The following is a 17,535-nucleotide window of genomic DNA, read 5'->3' as shown; positions in this document are numbered from 1 at the left end:
TGCGCATCTGCCAATGTGATGTGTGCCATCGTGTGCCGGCGGTGCCCCTCTGCCATGTGCATTGGTCGGGCTGACAGTCTCTGCGTGGAGGAGTGGGTGGACACAGGTCAGACGTCAAGAATTGTAGTATTCGGGAACCAGTTGGAGAACACTACAAGCTCTCTGGTCACTCGATTACAGACCTAAGAGTGGCTATCCTTCAACAAAAAAGCTTCAGAAACAGACTCCAACGAGAGACTGCTGAATTGGAATTAATTTGCAAACTGGATACAATTAACTTAGGCTTGAATAGAGACTGGGAATGGATGAGTCATTACACAAAGTAAAACTATTTCCCCATGTTATTTCTCCTCCCCACCCCACCCCCCACTGTTCCTCAGATATTCTTGTTAATTGCTGGAAATAGTCTACCTTGCTTGTCACCATGAAAGGTTTTCCTCCTTTCCCACCCCCGCTGCTGGTGATGGCTCATCTTAAGTGATCACTCTCCTTATCGCCTCTCCTTACAGTGTGTATGATAAACCCATTGTTTCATGTCCTCTGTGTGTGTATATCAATCTCCCCTCTGTTTTTTCCACCAAATGCATCCGATGAAGTGAGCTGTAGCTCACGAAAGTTTATGCTCTAATAAATTTGTTAGTCTCTAAGGTGCCACAAGTACTCCTTTTCTTTTTGCAGAAACTCTCCGGTGTGTATTAGTAGAGATGGATTGTGTAATGGTCACAACAAACTACTGGGTGTGCTACAGCGACTGAGGAGGGAGGAGCCGTTTACTTCTATGATAAACATAGATACTTTGACCATCACCATATCACCTGGATATAGGATGGCGATCCTGAGTGAATCAGTTGCAATCAGTGGTTGGAGTGAGCTCTCCTCTGCCATCTAGCGAGGAATGGGGGAAAAGACTTCAGGAGCAGAACATAGTTGCATCCGATGAAGTGAGCTGTAGCTCACGAAAGCTTATGCTCTAATAAATTTGTTAGTCTCTAAGGTGCCACAAGTACTCCTTTTCTTTTTGAGAATACAGACTAACACGGCTGCTACTATGAAACCTGTCATAGTTGCATAGACACAACTACTCTGCCTAAGTGATGAGCAAACCAACCTGCTCTGCCAAAGTAGCTTTTTTGGGTCAAGCTTCACTTCAGTCTTGTGCACAGGGGTGATAGAATGTTATTATCTGGATTGTATAATTAAGGGTAGCAGAACTGTGTTTAATATGCCCTAATTGTGAGGCAGGGTGTCTTCCTGATGTGAACCTCACTTGCTGAGCAGGGTGTCATGGTGCCAAAGGCAAGGGACAGAGAGAGGGTGGGGGACCAGTATTTCTACCTGGTGTTTTAGACCTTTTAAAGGGTCCTAGGAGCCATTTGACGCTCTCCCTCCAGAGTTTAAAGACAGAGCTGGTTAGACTCAATTGAGAGTCTTGGTTCTTTCTCTGTGGAAATGGCGTTGCTGAAATCACAGAACTGATCTAAGTGGTGGAACCTCAGAACAAAGCATCACAGCTAGAGGCAGCAGTGCTGGTGGCTGTGGTAGTGATGATGGTGAACAGTGACAAGTGGAGGCAGTGATGGCAGCAGAAGCAGTGGCAGAGGCTGTGGTGTGCAGCGAGAGGTAGCAGCATAACTCAATCACCCTCTGCATTGGGACCAGAGATGAATCCACCCAAATGCACCACTGGACGCTGGGACATTGCTGACCTTGGACCACAAACTGGGAGTGGGATGCAGAGGAGGGAAAAAGGGAGCGCCGGGTTAAAGAGATTTTTGTTCACTGGACTTTCACACTGCAAGGTGGGAAACGGAGGCAAAGGACACTGCCCAGCATACTGTGGGGCAGGGGCTTTACTTATTGATTGCGGTAATGGAGAAGTCAGCATTCAGAGCCACCATCCCACCAGAACGAAAGAGGGAAAGGACAATTCTGCTGCAGTGTGGCCAGGATGGACATTGTGCTGCCAAATGTCATATTGAAAAAAAATCCTGCCTTTGTGTATGGAAAGCTGAGGACCAGTTAGGAAGAATGGAAGAAGGGACAAAAGGGCTTGGGAAAGGAGCCACCCAGGCCCTCAGGGCTTGAAAGCACCCCTGGAAAGGACTGTCCAGCCAGAATCCCACCAGGACTGATAGGTTCTCAAGCAGAGGTCACTGTGAGGATTGAAGGGGCAGAATGTAAAGCAGGGCTTTACACCACCTCTGAAGTTATTCTTATATTTCAGTCCTTCGACCAACAGCTGCCTGTCCAGCCCCAATGGATCTTGGCCTGTGTGGCCTCAGCATGGAGGAAGACCCCTACCAAGAGTATGTCACAGTGCACCGGGAATTCCCAGAGGAAGTTGTTGGAGTACGAGATGAAGTGGACACCACTGCATTCATATGCTTCAATCCTAAAGGAGTCTCTGATATGTCTGTGCTGACAGGGACAACTCCAGTCTCTTCAAAGTACTCTCTGATTACTGCAGACAGCAAGCAGGGGACCAATACCCAAACACTCTGATGATCTCTTCACTTCATGCTGCAGCCTGTAGAAAAATCGAGAACACTAAAAAGGAAATATCTGAGATACCAGTGGGAGCACTGAGATACGTGCGCACAACCCCCTTAGTGGTGTCTGCCATGACTGACAGAGAAGTGCTTAGAGAGTCAAGGTGGGTAAGGTAATATCTTTCATTGGACCAACTTCTGTGGGTGAGAGAGACAAGCTTTCAAGCTACACAGAGCTCTTCTTCAGGTCTGGGAAAGTTTCTTGGAACATCACAGCTCAATATAAGGTGGAACAGATTGTTTAGCACAGGTAGTTAGTACATATTCTAAGTGGGTTACAGATATCTTTGGATTTATGATTTATTACAACAATCTGCACTACAAACCCACTAACCTCCCCTTTTTTGTCCTATGTCTGCAGAGGTGGTAACTGGCCACTTCACCTTGAATGGTCCCTTAGAACCTATCTCTGCTAAACAATCTGTCCCACTTTGTATTTAGTTGTGATGGCGGGAGTACCTTTCCCAGACCTGAAGAAGAGCTCTGTGTAGCTTGAAAGCGTGTCTTTCTCAACAACAGAAGTTGGTTCAATAAAAGATATGACCTCACCCACCTTACCTGGGACCAACACAGTTACAACAACACTGCATACAGAGAACATGAAACAATGGGTTTATCACACACACTGTAAGGAGAAACTTGGTTATCTACACTGGATATTTTATTTCCCAAATCCAGTGGACCTGAGGATGCCAAGACAGCTGGGCTGTTGCTGTTGTTTGATGTCAGGGAGTGGGCAGCACAGATGTTAATTCTTTGTTCTTTTCTTTCTCCTCCTATGTGTCTTCAGCAGCTGCCATGTTCCATGCTCTGGCTCTTGATACTAGCTGGCAGCTGGCATCTTGGGTAGCTCCGCTTTGAGCTTTTGCAAAATCCCCAGAGCATGGAACATGGCAGCTGCTGAAGACACATAGGAGGAGAAAGAAAAGAACAAAGAATTAACATCTGTGCTGCCCACTCTCTGACATCAAACAACAGCAACAGCCCAGCTGTCTTGGCATCCTCAGGTCCACTGGATTTGGGAAATAAAATATCCAGTGTAGATAACCAAGTTATTCATTTTAATGAAAGCTAATGAGGATTTTGCAAAAGCTCAAAGCGGAGCTACCCAAGATGCCAGCTGCCAGCTAGTATCAACTGTAAGGAGAGTGATCACTTAAGATAAGCCATCACCAGCAGCAGGGGGAGGAAAGGAGGAAAACCTTTCATGGTGACAAGCAAGGTAGGCTATTTCCAGCAGTTAACAAGAATATCTGAGGAACAGTGGGGGGTGGGGTGGGGGGGGGAGAAATATGCTGGTGATGGCTTATCTTAAGTGATCATTCTCCTTACAGTGTGTATGATAAACCCATTGTTTCATGTTCTCTGTGTGTGTATATCAATCTCCCCTCTGTATTTTCCACCAAATGCATCCGATGAAGTGAGCTGTAGCTCACGAAAGCTTATGCTCTAATAAATTTGTTAGTCTCTAAGGTGCCACAAGTACTCCTTTTCTTCATCCAGTGAGGGTCAGTCTGCCAGTTCAGGCTCACCTTTTGTACCACCAGCTCTTTCTTTGTCTGCTGAGCCCCCTGGCCCTGGTCTGAACCAGTCTGTGCAATTCTCCACAGAGAATTCTGGAACTCACCACCACTCCAGGGTTCTGCAGTAATTACCCCCCACTTACTGGAGGATGCTGGATAACCGGCCCCCATGTCCTAGCTCACAAAGACCCATACAGTCATTGGTTGATTCATGGATGGGCTCGGGAGGGAGGGGCGGGACCCTTTTAGGGGCTCACTTACTTCTGTGTTATGCAAAGGCAGCATGGAGGCTGTGTTCTGGCCCACCTTACTCCTCACAGTGCCTTCTTGCTCAGCTGCATGACACATTCCATCCTGGGTTCATCCTGCAGTGGGTCCCGAAGCTGTGTGGTACTCAGGACACCAAACTGGGCTGGGGAGCCAGGCTCCACCACCGTCTGTGTGCTCCTGCCCCAGTACATGCTACCCAGGCGGGTCCCTGCTGCTCAGCAGGGACCCGGGCAGCTGCACCAGCCAGCCAGTTTAAGATGCCAAAGGATACCACTGGCACTCTTACAGGGACTGCACTCCCTCTGGGCTGCACTACCAGGGGTGAGTGCAGCAGTATAGCCCCCCTGTGGGTACACTCTTGGATGTGCTCCCAGTATGGGGAGGGCCTTGCAGCAAGGGATACAGCACTGGGGGCCCCTGTGCACCTGGACCTGGCTTTCTACAGAGCCCATAGGGGCCCACTGCCTAATCCTGCCTGAGTCCAGCTTTGGGGAGAAGGCAGCAGCGCTCATCACCCCCTTCATACAATGGAGTAGCCCCTGGGACTAGAGGGCTCTGCAGGCAGGCTGCTGGGGACAGCATGGCCCAGTGACCAGGAAGCAGGATCCAGGACTCCTAGGTTCTGTTTCTGGCTTGGATAGGTTAGCGTGCACACTGGGATGCTAAGTGCAGGAGGTAGTTCCAGCTTGGCTTAGGTGCCGACTCCGTGGGTGCTGCGGGGCTGAAAATTAGTGGGTGCTCTGCACCCACCGGCAGCCAAGCTCCCCCCTCCCCTTATCCTTCCCCCTCTTGAACATGCCATGTCCCCTCTCCCTCCCAGCGCTTCCCCCATTGCCTAACAGCTGTTTGGCGGCACTTAGAACTTTCTAGGAGGGAGGGGGAGGAGTGGGGCCACGGCATGCTCGAGGAGGAGGCAGAGAAGAGGCGGAGCAGGGACTTTGGGGAAGGGGGTGGAATTGGGGCAGGGTGAAGGCAGTGCAGGGGTAGGGCCGTGAGGATGGGGTCGAGCATCCATGGGGCAGAGGGGAAGTAGGTGCCTATGCAGTTTAGCCCAGCTCTCTGTCTTCCCCTGCTAGGAAGTAAGTGCTCCTGCTCCATGTGAAAAGGAGAGACCCTGGGGCCACGTTCAGGCTCCAGAGAGTGTGAGTGGTGGGAGCAGAGCCAGGTCCAGCTCGTGGCTTTCTTTACAAGCTCCCTTAACAGGAGCAGGTGGGTGAAGAGGGTTTTATTTAGACTGTGAGTTCTTCAGCAATGACTGTGTCTCACGCTGTCTGTACAGCGCCTGGCACAATGGAGCCCTGATCTCAGCTGGAGCCTTTAGATTCTACTGCAATAAATAATAACAACCACAGCAGCAGCAGCAAGGAACGGGTGGGGACTTGACTCCATCAACCACGCGTGCGGGCCAGCAGAGCTGAGCCTGCTGAGGAAGGAGGCAGTAATTAACTCTTGGTGTAGACATACAACCAACACATGCGCCACTTGATGCTGAACCCCAATTCCTTCCCTAGGATGCCCCATGGGTGGCCCAGCAGCCCACTCCCCTGGCTGTGGGTTGCGTCCTTGTGGCACAGTCTTCGCCCTTCATTACAAGGAGGAGGGCAACCAGCTGGGGGAGGTACTGCAATAAACAAGTGCTTCAAGCTGAGGGACTCAAGTCAAGACACAAAGGCAAGTAGAGAAGGAGCCCTGCGTGTGACTCTGTCGGCTAAACCGGAGACAGGCAGGTCACAAGGCAACAGCTGAAATAGCTACAAATGCCAAAGAAACCAAATTTCTTTCTACAGCATCTGGACGAGCTGGCGACTTCCAAGGGGGATCCTGCAGCTGCAGAACCAAAGTAAACATGGGGCCTCGCTCAGGCTCACTTGTGGAAGTGAGCTCACTGGAGGGGTAGGGGAGGGGAAATGTGTGGGTTGGGAATGTCAGCAAAGAAAACAAACTTTCCACTGCTCTGGTCAGCAGCTTCAAGTAGGACGAGCTGAGGAATCATAAAATTGAGATCAGATTTGTCTTTGAAACAGCCTGTGGGAAACGTCTGTGGCTGTTTGCCACTAGCAGCGGGGCGAGTTTCCATGCTGTGCTGCAGACGGACTCCCTGGACCCAAACAGTAGGATGTTTTCCAGGATTTACATTCCAAGCAGTGGAAGAAGGCCAGTCCCCGCCCAGCCAGGAAAGGGCATTGCTGAAAAGTGTCGTGTTGGATTCATTGCACGTTAGTCACTCTCCGCGGCACTACCCACCCCCTCCACCATCCGAGCTTTGCCAGAGCTAACGTGCTCACCATCTCGTGTGCATGGCGGTCTGGCTCTGGCAACTATTTTCAGCCCCAGCTCGGGTCCCTTTGTTCCCAGCACCACACAGAGCTGCAACTGGCTGCCAGAGCCACAGAATGATCTATGCTAGGGCTCAGGGACACCAGAACAGGGTGGGTGAGGGGGCCTGGCCCTTCCTCTTTTTACCAGCCGTAAGGGCAATCAATGGGAGAGAGGGAGCAGAGAGGAGCAAGTGGGGGGCAAGGTCTGGGGAGAAGAGGTGGTGCAGGAGCAGGGCCTCAGGACAAGGGGGGTGCGAGGGCAGGGACTTGGAAGGAAGAGGCAGTGCAGGGGCAGGGCCATGGTTTGGGCGCCTGTGGCCCCCCACTTTTCGGGACCTTCTGCCACTCCTGCTAGGGCTCCCAATGTTGTATCCATTTGTCAGCAGCATCCATTCCTGGTCTGGCTACAGGCAACTCCATAGTACCAGACCCTTTCCACTACCTCCCCACTGCTCTCCGGGGTCTCCCACAGCATTTTTTGCTAAGATGCCTTTTACAGTTCCTGAGAGTTTGAGGAATCTCCCTCTCTCATGCCTCGGCTTTGGGGCACTCGGAGTAGAAACTGTCTCTCTGCCCCAGGCCCCTGGCCACTGATTTTGGCGTTCCTTATTCTCTGGATGCCCAACATGAGACACCCAGGGTCTGATTTGCAGAAGTGCTGAGCATGAACTCAATGGGAGCCCTGCTCTGAACATACAAAGCGCAATAAAATGCTAAATTTTCTGAAAAATCCAGCCCCAAATGTCTCAAGTTGGACACCCAAAATTAGTGGATGTTTTTGACAATTTTGATATGAATGTCTCTGTGCCTCCACTCCCCAGCTGTAAAGTGGGGCTAATTCTACCCTGCCCCCCCGCCCCCCACCTCACAGGGGTTTTGTAAATATAAGTTCATTAATGTTTGTGATGCACTCCGATACTGTGGTGAGAGCAATGTGACGCTGGATGGAATCTGGGGGACACTTGAGGCTATTATGAATATCAGTATTGTAAAATTGTAATAAGTTATGCCAGATAGGCCATGTAAGGTATATCTGCAAAAATGTTATAATGTGCCAGATATGATCATCTCATTTATGTGTTTGTATCATCTTTGGATTATGAGTTATAGATGTGTATGTCTGTCTGTCTGTCTGTATTTCAAACTTGTGTTATGCTTCTGGGTGACACCCCCAGACAGTTTGGTATCAGCACTGCCTAGCCTGCTTGATGACACAATGAGGACCATCAGCTACACAACTGACCCATTGAGAGAAGGCGGATACACCTTGTGACTCAGCAAGGCATGCAGGGGCCTGCCTATGGACAGAACTCTGAGGGTGTGTCTACACTGGCAGAGTTACAGCGCCAGCAGTTCCAGCGCCACTCAGAGAGCGCTGAAGGGAAACCGCTGTTGTGTGTTCACAATGTCAGCTGCCTGCACAATAGCAGGTTCACACTTGCGACACTTGCAGTGGTATTCAGAGCAGTGCACTCTGGGCAGCTATCGCACAGAGCACCTCTTCCTCTTCTGCCGCTAAGAGTTGTGGGAAGGCAGAGGGGGTCACAGGGCATCCTGGGTCCTGTCCCAATGCCCCCCGCTGCATTGCTTCGCATCCCAGCAATCCCTGGGCTTCCATCTGCATTTGGTGCCATCATTCAATGGTTGGTGTACTCTGTGCCCTGCCTCTTTCAGGCTGCAGGAATGGATCCCAAACTGCTGGCCAATGTGCTGCTTGCTCTCACTAACGCATCACGAGTGGCAGTGGAGTTATTCCTTGAACTACAAAGGCAAGAGGAGTGTGACATTGATCTCACCATGCGTAGTAGCTACGACACGAGATTGTTTGTGGCATTCACAAAGGTGCTGAACACAGTGGAACACCACTTTTGGGCTTGGGAAACAAGCACTGAGGTGGGATCACATCGTGATGCACGTCTGGGATGACCAGCAGTAGCTGCAGAACTTTCGGATGAGGAAAGTCACATTCATGGGACTACTTGTGGCACCTTAGAGACTAACAAATTTATTTGAGCATAAGCTTTCGTGAGCTACAGCTTACTTCACCGGATGCATTTGGTGGAAAATACAAAGGGGAGATTTATATACACACACAGAGAACATGAAACAATGGATTTTATCATACACACTGTAAGGAGAGTGATCACTTAAGATGAGCCATCACCAGCAGCGGGGGCGGGGGGGGGGGGAGAGGAGGAAAACCTTTCATGGTGACAAGCAAGGTAGGCTATTTCCAGCAGTTAACAAGAACAATTGAGGAACAGTGGGGGGTGGGGTGGGGGGGAGAAATAACATTGGGAAAGTTTTACTTTGTCTAATGACTCATCCATTCCCAGTCTCTATTCAAGCCTAAGTTAATTGTATCCAGTTTGCAAATTAATTCCAATTCAGCAGTCTCTCATTGGAGTCTGTTTTTGAAGCTTTTTTGTTGAAGGATAGCCACCCTCAGGCCTGTAATCGAGTGACCGGAGAGATTGAAGTGTTCTCCGACTGGTTTTTGAATGTTATAATTCTTGACGTCTGATTTGTGTCCATTTATTCTTTTACGTAGAGACTGTCCAGTTTGACCAATGTACATGGCAGAGGGGCATTGCTGGCACATGATGGCATATATAACATTGGTGGATGCGCAGGTGAATGAGCCTCTGATAGTGTGGCTGATGTGATTAGGCCCGATGATGGTGTCCCCTGAATAGATATGTGGACAGAGTTGGCAACGGGCTTTGTTGCAAGGATAGGTTCCTGGGTTAGTGGTTCTGTTGTGTGGGGTGTGGTTGCTGGTGAGTATTTGCTTCAGGTTGGGGGGCTGTCTGTAAGCAAGGACTGGCCTGTCCAAGAGTATAGTTGGATAGATTAACAATATTGCTGGGTAGGTTACGGGAACCACTGTTGTGGCTCCTTGTGGCATGTAGTAGTTTAGATAGCTTAGTGTCCTTTTTCTTTTGTAGGGAAGCAAAGTGTGTGTTGTAAATGGCTTGTCTAGTTTTTGTAAAGTCCAGCCACGAGGAAGTTTGTGTGGAAGGTTGGTTCTTTATGAGAGTATCCAGTTTTGAGAGCTCATTCTTAATCTTTCCCTGTTTGCTGTAGAGGATGTTGATCAGGTGGTTCCGCAGTTTCTTTGAGAGGGTGTGGCACAAGCTGTCAGTATAGTCTGTGTGGTATGTAGATTGTAATGGATTTTTTACCTTCAGTCCTTTTGGTATGATGTCCATCTGTTTGCATTTGGAGAGGAAGATGATGTCTGTCTGTATCTGTACGAGTTTTTTCATGAAGTTTCAGATTTCCACTCTATACGGCTAAATTCAGTGCCTTGCATAATGACAGGTTTCTCAGCCGTGCAGAACACAATGCCATCCACAGCCTCAGAAACAACTCTGACATCATAATCAAAAAGGCTGACAAAGGAGGTGCTGTCGTCATCATGAATAGGTCGGAGTATGAACAAGAGGCTACTAGGCAGCTCTCCAACACCACTTTCTTCAAGCCATTACCCTCTGATCCCACTGAGAGTTACCAAAAGAAACTACAGCATTTGCTCAAGAAACTCCCTGAAAAAGCAAAAGAACAAATCTGCACAGACATACCCCTAGAACTCCAACCTGGGGTATTCTATCTACTACCCAAGATCCATAAACCTGGAAATCCTGGACGCCCCATCATCTCAGGCATTGGCACCCTGACAGCAGGATTGTCTGGCTATGTAGACTCCCTCCTCAGGCCTTACGTTACCAGCACTCCCAGCTATCTTCGAGACACCACTGACTTCCTGAGGAAACTACAGTCCATTGGTGATCTTCCTAAAAACACCATCCTAGCCACTATGGATGTAGAAGCCTCTACACCTACATTCCACACAAAGATGGACTACAAGCCGTCAGGAACAGTATCCCCGATACTGTCACGGCTAACCTGGTGGCTGAACTTTGTGACTTTGTCCTAACCCATAACTATTTCACATTTTGGGACAATGTATACCTTCAAATCAGCGGCACTGCGATGGGTACCCGCATGGCCCCACAGTATGCCAACATTTTTATGGCTGACTTAGAACAACGCTTCCTCAGCTCTCGTCTCCTAATGCCCCTACTCTACTTGCACTACATTGATGACATCTTCATCATCTGGACCCATGGAAAAGAAGCCCTTGAGGAATTCCACCATGATTTCAACAATTTCCATCCCACCATCAACCTCAGCCTGGACCAGTCCACACAACACATCCACTTCCTGGACACTACAGTGCTAATAAGCGATGGTCACATAAACACCACCCTATATCAGAAACATACTGACCACTATTCCTACCTACATGCCTCTAGCTTTCATCCAGATCATACCAGATGATCCATTGTCTACAGCCAAGCTCTATGATACAACCGCATTTGCTCCAACCCCTCAGACAGAGACATACACCTACAAGATTTCTATCATGCATTCCTACAACTACAGTACCCACCTGCTGAAGTGAAGAAACAGATTGACAGAGCCAGAAGAGTACCCAGAAGTCACCTGCTACAGGACAGGCCCAACAAAGAAAATAACAGAACGCCACTAGCCATCACCTTCAGCCCCCAATTAAAATCTCTCCAACGCATCATCAAGGATCTACAACCTATCCCGAAGGACGACCCATCATTCTCACAGATCTTGGGAGACAGGCCAGTCCTTGCTTACAGACAGCCCCCCAATCTGAAGCAAATACTCACCAGCAACCACACACCACACAACAGAACCACTAACCCAGGAACCTATCCTTGCAACAAAGCCCGTTGCCAACTCTGTCCACATATCTATTCAGGGGACACCATCATAGGGCCTAATCACATCAGCCACACTATCAGAGGCTCCTTCACCTGCGCATCTACCAATGTGATCTATGCCATCATGTGCCAGCAATGCCCCTCTGCCATGTACATTGGTCAAACTGGACAGTCTCTACGTAAAAGAATAAATGGACACAAATCAGACGTCAAGAATTATAACATTCAAAAACCAGTCGGAGAACACTTCAATCTCTCCGGTCACTTGATTACAGACCTGAGGGTGGCTATCCTTCAACAAAAAAAACTTCAAAAACAGACTCCAATGAGAGACTGCTGAATTGGAATTAATTTGCAAACTGGATACAATTAACTTAGGCTTGAATAGAGACTGGGAATGGATGAATCATTACACAAAGTAAAACTTTCCCAATGTTATTTCTCCCCCCCACCCCACCCCCTACTGTTCCTCAATTGTTCTTGTTAACTGCTGGAAATAGCCTACCTTGCTTGTCACCATGAAAGGTTTTCCTCCTTCCCCCCCCTCCTTCCTGCTGGTAATAGCTCATCTTAAGTGATCACTCTCCTTACAGTGTGTATGATAAAATCCATTGTTTCATGTTTTCTGTGTGTGTATATAAATCTCCCCTCTGTATTTTCCACCAAATGCATCCGATGAAGTGAGCTGTAGCTCACGAAAGCTTATGCTCAAATAAATTTGTTAGTCTCTAAGGTGCCACAAGTCCTCCTTTTTTTTTTGCGAATAGAGACTAGCACGGCTGCTACTCTGAAACCATTCATGGGACTGTGTGATGAGGTCGCCCCAGCCCTGTGGCGCAAGGACAGGAGAATGAGAGCTGCCCTGCTGGTGGAGAAGCACATGGCAATTGCACTGTGGAAGTTGGCTACTTCAGACAGCTACCGATCAATCGCTAACCAGTTCGGAGTGGGAAAGTCAAACATTGGACTTGTGTTGACGGAAGTGTGCAGGGCCATTAATCGCATCCTGCTCCAAAGGTCTGTGACTCTGGGCAACATGCGTGACCTTGTGGATGGCTTTGTACAAATGGGCTTCCCTAACTGCGGATGGTCAATAGATGGCACGCATATTCCAATTCTGGCACCAGATCACCTAGCCACCAAGTACATTAATTGCAAGGGTATTTCTCTATGGTTCTCCAGGAGCTTGTGGATCGCCGTGGGTGTTTCACAGAGATTAATGCAGGCTGGTCCAGAAAGGTGCATGACACACCTATCTTTTGGAACACTAGCCTGTTCAGGAAGTTGCAAACAGGGACTTTCTTCCCGGACCAGAAGATCACCATAGGGGAAGTCAAAATGCCCATTGTGATCCTGGGAGATCCTGCCTACCTCTTAATGCTGTGGCTTATGAAACCATACACGGGGCACCTTGCCAGCAGCAAGGAGCAGTTCAACAACAGGCTGAGCAAGTGCAGAATGACTGTGGAGTGGGCTTTTGGCCGTTTAAAGGCCCTCTGGCACTGCCTATATGGAAGGCTGGAGCTGGCCGATGACAATATTCCTATGCTTATAGGCACGTGCTGTATGCTCCATAATATTTGTGAAGGGAAGAGTGAAAGCTTCACTCAGGGCTGGACCACTGAGGCTCAGTTCCTGGAGGCTGAATTTGAACAGCCAGAGACCAGGGCAATTAGAAGGGTGCAGCATGGGGCCATAGGGATCAGGGATGCCTTGAGGCAGCAATTTGAAGCTGAAATCCACTAATATTCGTTGCTATGCTCGGGACTGCAGCACTTGTCATGCTAGGAGGTGATGGTGACTGGTGCAGACGATGAACTGTGAAGGTTTAAGAAAACTGCCTGTTGCTTTGCAGGGCTCTGTTTGTTTTCAATTAGTGGAATGAAGATTCCTTTCAAACCAAAACAATTATTTTATTAAAAAAACAGCAACTGGAGGAGAGAGACAAACAAAAAAAACCACATCAGTACTGTGGGAGGTTGGTTGAAGGGAGGGTCGCAGGAGGAGGTGGGGTCCCAGAACAGTTAAAGATTTGTGTATTTCCAGGATCATATGCAACCTTGTCCTCTGGAGTACAGCGCAGTAGGTACTGTACTTCAGCAGGGCTAAACTGCAGAGGGACGGGTGTTGAGTGCAGTGGGTACTGGGAGTCCTCAGGGCTGGACCATGACAGGCCGCAGTGAAATGCAGCGGGTACAGACTGAAGCCAGGAGGTTGATAAGAGTGTGTTGGTGGTGTCTGTGGGGTGCTTGGAAAAGAGTTTTGCAACAGCGGCTGCAAGGGAGGGTGGGCACAGGGTAGAGAAGAGCTCCTGGCTGCATGCATCTCCGAGTCATTCTCTGCCTCTGGGTCCCACTCCACAGCCTTCCCCAAGATTTCCTCCTGGCTCGGTACACTCTCGACTGGCACATGAGCCACCGAAGTATCCACAGGGGCCTTCGCAGTGGAGGTGGGGTCACCACTGAGTATCGTGTCCAGCTCTTTGTAGAGCCGGCAGCACCTCGTGGGCACAGCCCCGGAGCAGCGGTTTGCCTCCCGCGCACTGTGGTGGGCGTTCCGCAGCTCCTTCACTTTGATCCCGCACTGCAGTGTGTCCCGGTCATGGCCCCTTTCTGTCATGCCTCGAGAAATCTGTCCGTAAGTATCCTAATTCCTATGGCTGGAGCGCAGCTGGGACTGCACAGCCTCCTCTCCCCAAATGCCGATGAGGTCCAGCAGCTCGGCACTGCTCCAAGCAGGGGATCGCCTGGTGCATGGAGCAGGCCTGGCCACCTGGAAAGATGCACTGAGACCACTGCACGCGTCACCAAGCAAACAGGAAGAGGACTTTCAAAATTCCCAAGGAATTTAAGGGGTGGGGCTCACCTGAGGACAGGGCAGTGGAGTTCAAACCGATGACCAGAGAGGCGAGAACAGGCATTGTGGGACACCTCCCGGAGGCCAATCGCAGCGCTGTAATCGACCAGGGTGTCTACACTGGCACCGTGGCACTGTACCCCCAGCGCAGGAAGCTCGACGCTGCTCATCAAGGTGGGTTTTTACAGCGTGACAATTGCACAGTTTCTGCACTCTCATTGGCGTGGCCGTTTGCTCCCCTCGGGAATTACAGCACAGAACGCTGCTTTACTGCCCAGAAACTTCCCAGTGTAGACAAGGCCTGAGGCTTCCAAGCCATGTACTGGGCAGCTTGTGTTTGAAACAAAGGAAGTCCAAGTTGCATGGCAAAAGACTATAAAAGGCAGCTGCATCGTCTCCATTTCGTCTCAATCCTGCTTCTTACCTCTGTAGGAACTTTGCTACAAACTGAAGCTCTGAACAAAGGCTGAATGACCCATCCAAGCTGTGGATGTGTTCCAGAGAGACTTTCAAGCCAACAAACTCACCAATACTGCTAGGAACCTGATATATGGACTTTGAAGTTTTTGCATGTATGTGACCGTTTTACCATTTAACAACTCTCTTGTTCTTTCTTTTTTCTTTATAATAAACCTTTAGTTTTAGATACTAAAGGATTGGCTGGCAGTGTGGTATTTTGGGTAAGATCTGAACCTATACTGACCTAGTAATGTGGCTGACCCTTTGGAGTCAGAAGAACATTATATATGTCAGCAGAGTTTTTAAATAACTTCTCACTGTACTGAACCTAGGTGCTGAGTGGGAGCCAGAGAACTATAATGTAGTAAAGGGGGCTGTGTGATTTCTTTTTTTGCTTCTTGATAACCAGTGTGGGAGATCAGAAACACCGTTGTGACTGGTTGGGGAGTTTTAACTTCAGTGTTACTCCCGAAGACTGGTGGGTATCTGCTCTCCCTGTTGCAGCCTGCCTTGACGTTGGCATTTCCAGTGAGGGCTGCCCCAGGCACCATGGGTCACAAGCAACATAGAAACATGTGAGGAAATGAATAATTCTGTAGCCAGTGCAGGATCTGGAGGCTTTAAATAAGGTCTGGATGCAAACACTGAATGAGGAGGCTAAAAAGAAATATTGAATAACTATCCATTCACTGAATGAGGGTATGCATCCAGTGGAAAAAATAGTATAATATTATATAATAACGTATGTGCACAGAGGGGTCGAATTAAGGTTACATAGGCAGACTTAATGGTGGAATTTCCTAAATTGGCCAAAACTGGGCCGATTATCCTGGGGAAAGCAAAAGGCACACCCTTCACCTGAGGGCAACCCACCCTGCCAAATTTCCAGCTCCTGCATAAAAGCATGGAGGAACTAGAGTGTCTCATAAGAACATAAGAACGGCCAGACTGAGTCAGAACAAAGGTCAATCTAGCCCAGTATCCTGTCTGCCAACAGTGGCCAGTGCCAGGTGCCCCAGAGGAAATGAACAGAACAGGGAATCATCAAGTGATCTCAACTAAATGGTTGTCAGAATTTTGTTTAACATGGGCAAACAACATATCTTGCCTGATCTCATTCTCAGAAAAGGGTGCACCAATTTAGCTCATGTAATCCCAGGCTTGACGAAAACCACCAGATATTGTGAGACTTGTGATAAAATTCTGAGAGTTGACAACACAGAAGCTAGTTAGATTAGTCAGGAATAGTTAAAATTAGCAACAAAAGAGGAGGCTGTTAGGAAAAAACACAGTAAAAATACATAAATATCTAATCAAACACAGGGAGGCTGTGTTGGTGAGTATCTGACTATCTGTTGGGGGACAGTTTGACCGTGTGCTTGATTGGTTGTTTGTTTGAAAAATGTGAATTGGGAGTGCTTTGTTCTAGGTGAGCCTTGAGTGGGCCTGACTGTTATAAAAAGCCAGTCAGCTGCGAACCAGCTGAGCAGTGAATAGCAGAGAGGCTAACAGAGGGAGTTTGCCTGGGGAAAGCCCACTGAGGCTTACATCTCCCCGGCTTCTCTGAGTAGTTACTACAACTCCTGAGGAAGCTCGTAGAAGGAAGGTAATATGGATGGGGAGCGTTCAGCTGTTGTGACCTGCACTGGATGTGCCATGTTTGTCTTTCTTCCACAGGACAGAAATGACTTTGTCTGTACAAAGTGCAAGCTGGTCTCCATATTGGAAGAGAAGGTTCAAGGTCTGGAGAAACAAGTATCGACCCTGCGTTGCATAAGAGAAACTGAAGATTTCCTGGACAGATGTCAGGATATGCTTCCATGGGTACAATGTTCTGAAGATTCAGAGCAGGCTGCGCAGTGGGGACAGGAGGACGGTGAAGAAATTTGGCAGCATGTGACATCCAGAAGAAGAAAGGGGAGCATCCATGTACCAGCAGCGCAGATACAGGTAAGCAATCGTTTTCATGTTCTCTCCACAGATACTAATGCAGAGAGTGGACTAGATGATATGTCTGAGGGAAGGGAACAGAAGGAGACTCCGCCGACTGGAAGGCATGAGATGCACTGTCCTAGGGTTGGGGGTTCCACAACCACCGCTTCCAAGAGGAGGAGGTGAGTGGTGGTGGTCGGGGACTCTCTCCTCAGGGGGACTGAGTCATCTATCTGCCACCCCGACCGGGAAAACCGAGAAGTCTGCTGCTTGCCAGGAGCTAGGATTCACGATGTGACGGAGACACTGCCGAGACTCATCAAGCCCTCGGATCGCTACCCCTTCCTGCTTCTCCACGTGGGCACCAATGATACTGCCAAGAATGACCTTGAGCGGATCACTGTGGACTCTACGTGGCTCTGAGAAGAAGGATAAAGGAGTTTGAGGCGCAAGTGATGTTCTCGTCCATCCTCCCCGTGGAAGGAAAAGCCTGGGTAGAGACCATCGAATCGTGGAAGTCAACGAATGGCTACGCAGGTGGTGTCGGAGAGAAGGCTTTGGATTATTTGAATTTTCAATTCAATTAATTCAGTGTTTCAAGAAGGAGGAGTGCTAGGCAGAGACGGGCTCCACATAATGAAGAGAGGGAAGAGCATCTTCACAAGCAGGCTGGCTAACCTAGTGAGGAGGGCTTTAAACTAGGTTCACCGGGGAAAGGAGACCAAAGCCCTGAGGTAAGTGGGGACGTGGGATACCGGGAGGAAGCATGAGCAGGAGAACGCGAAAGGGGAGGGCTCCTGCCCCATACTAAGAAAGCAGGACAAACAGCAAGTTGTCTCAAGTGCCTATAGACAAATGCAAGAAGCCT

Source organism: Dermochelys coriacea, chromosome 16, assembly GCF_009764565.3.
Source record: "Dermochelys coriacea isolate rDerCor1 chromosome 16, rDerCor1.pri.v4, whole genome shotgun sequence".
NCBI lineage: Eukaryota > Metazoa > Chordata > Testudines > Dermochelyidae > Dermochelys > Dermochelys coriacea.
Note: the sequence above shows the minus strand (reverse complement) of the source record.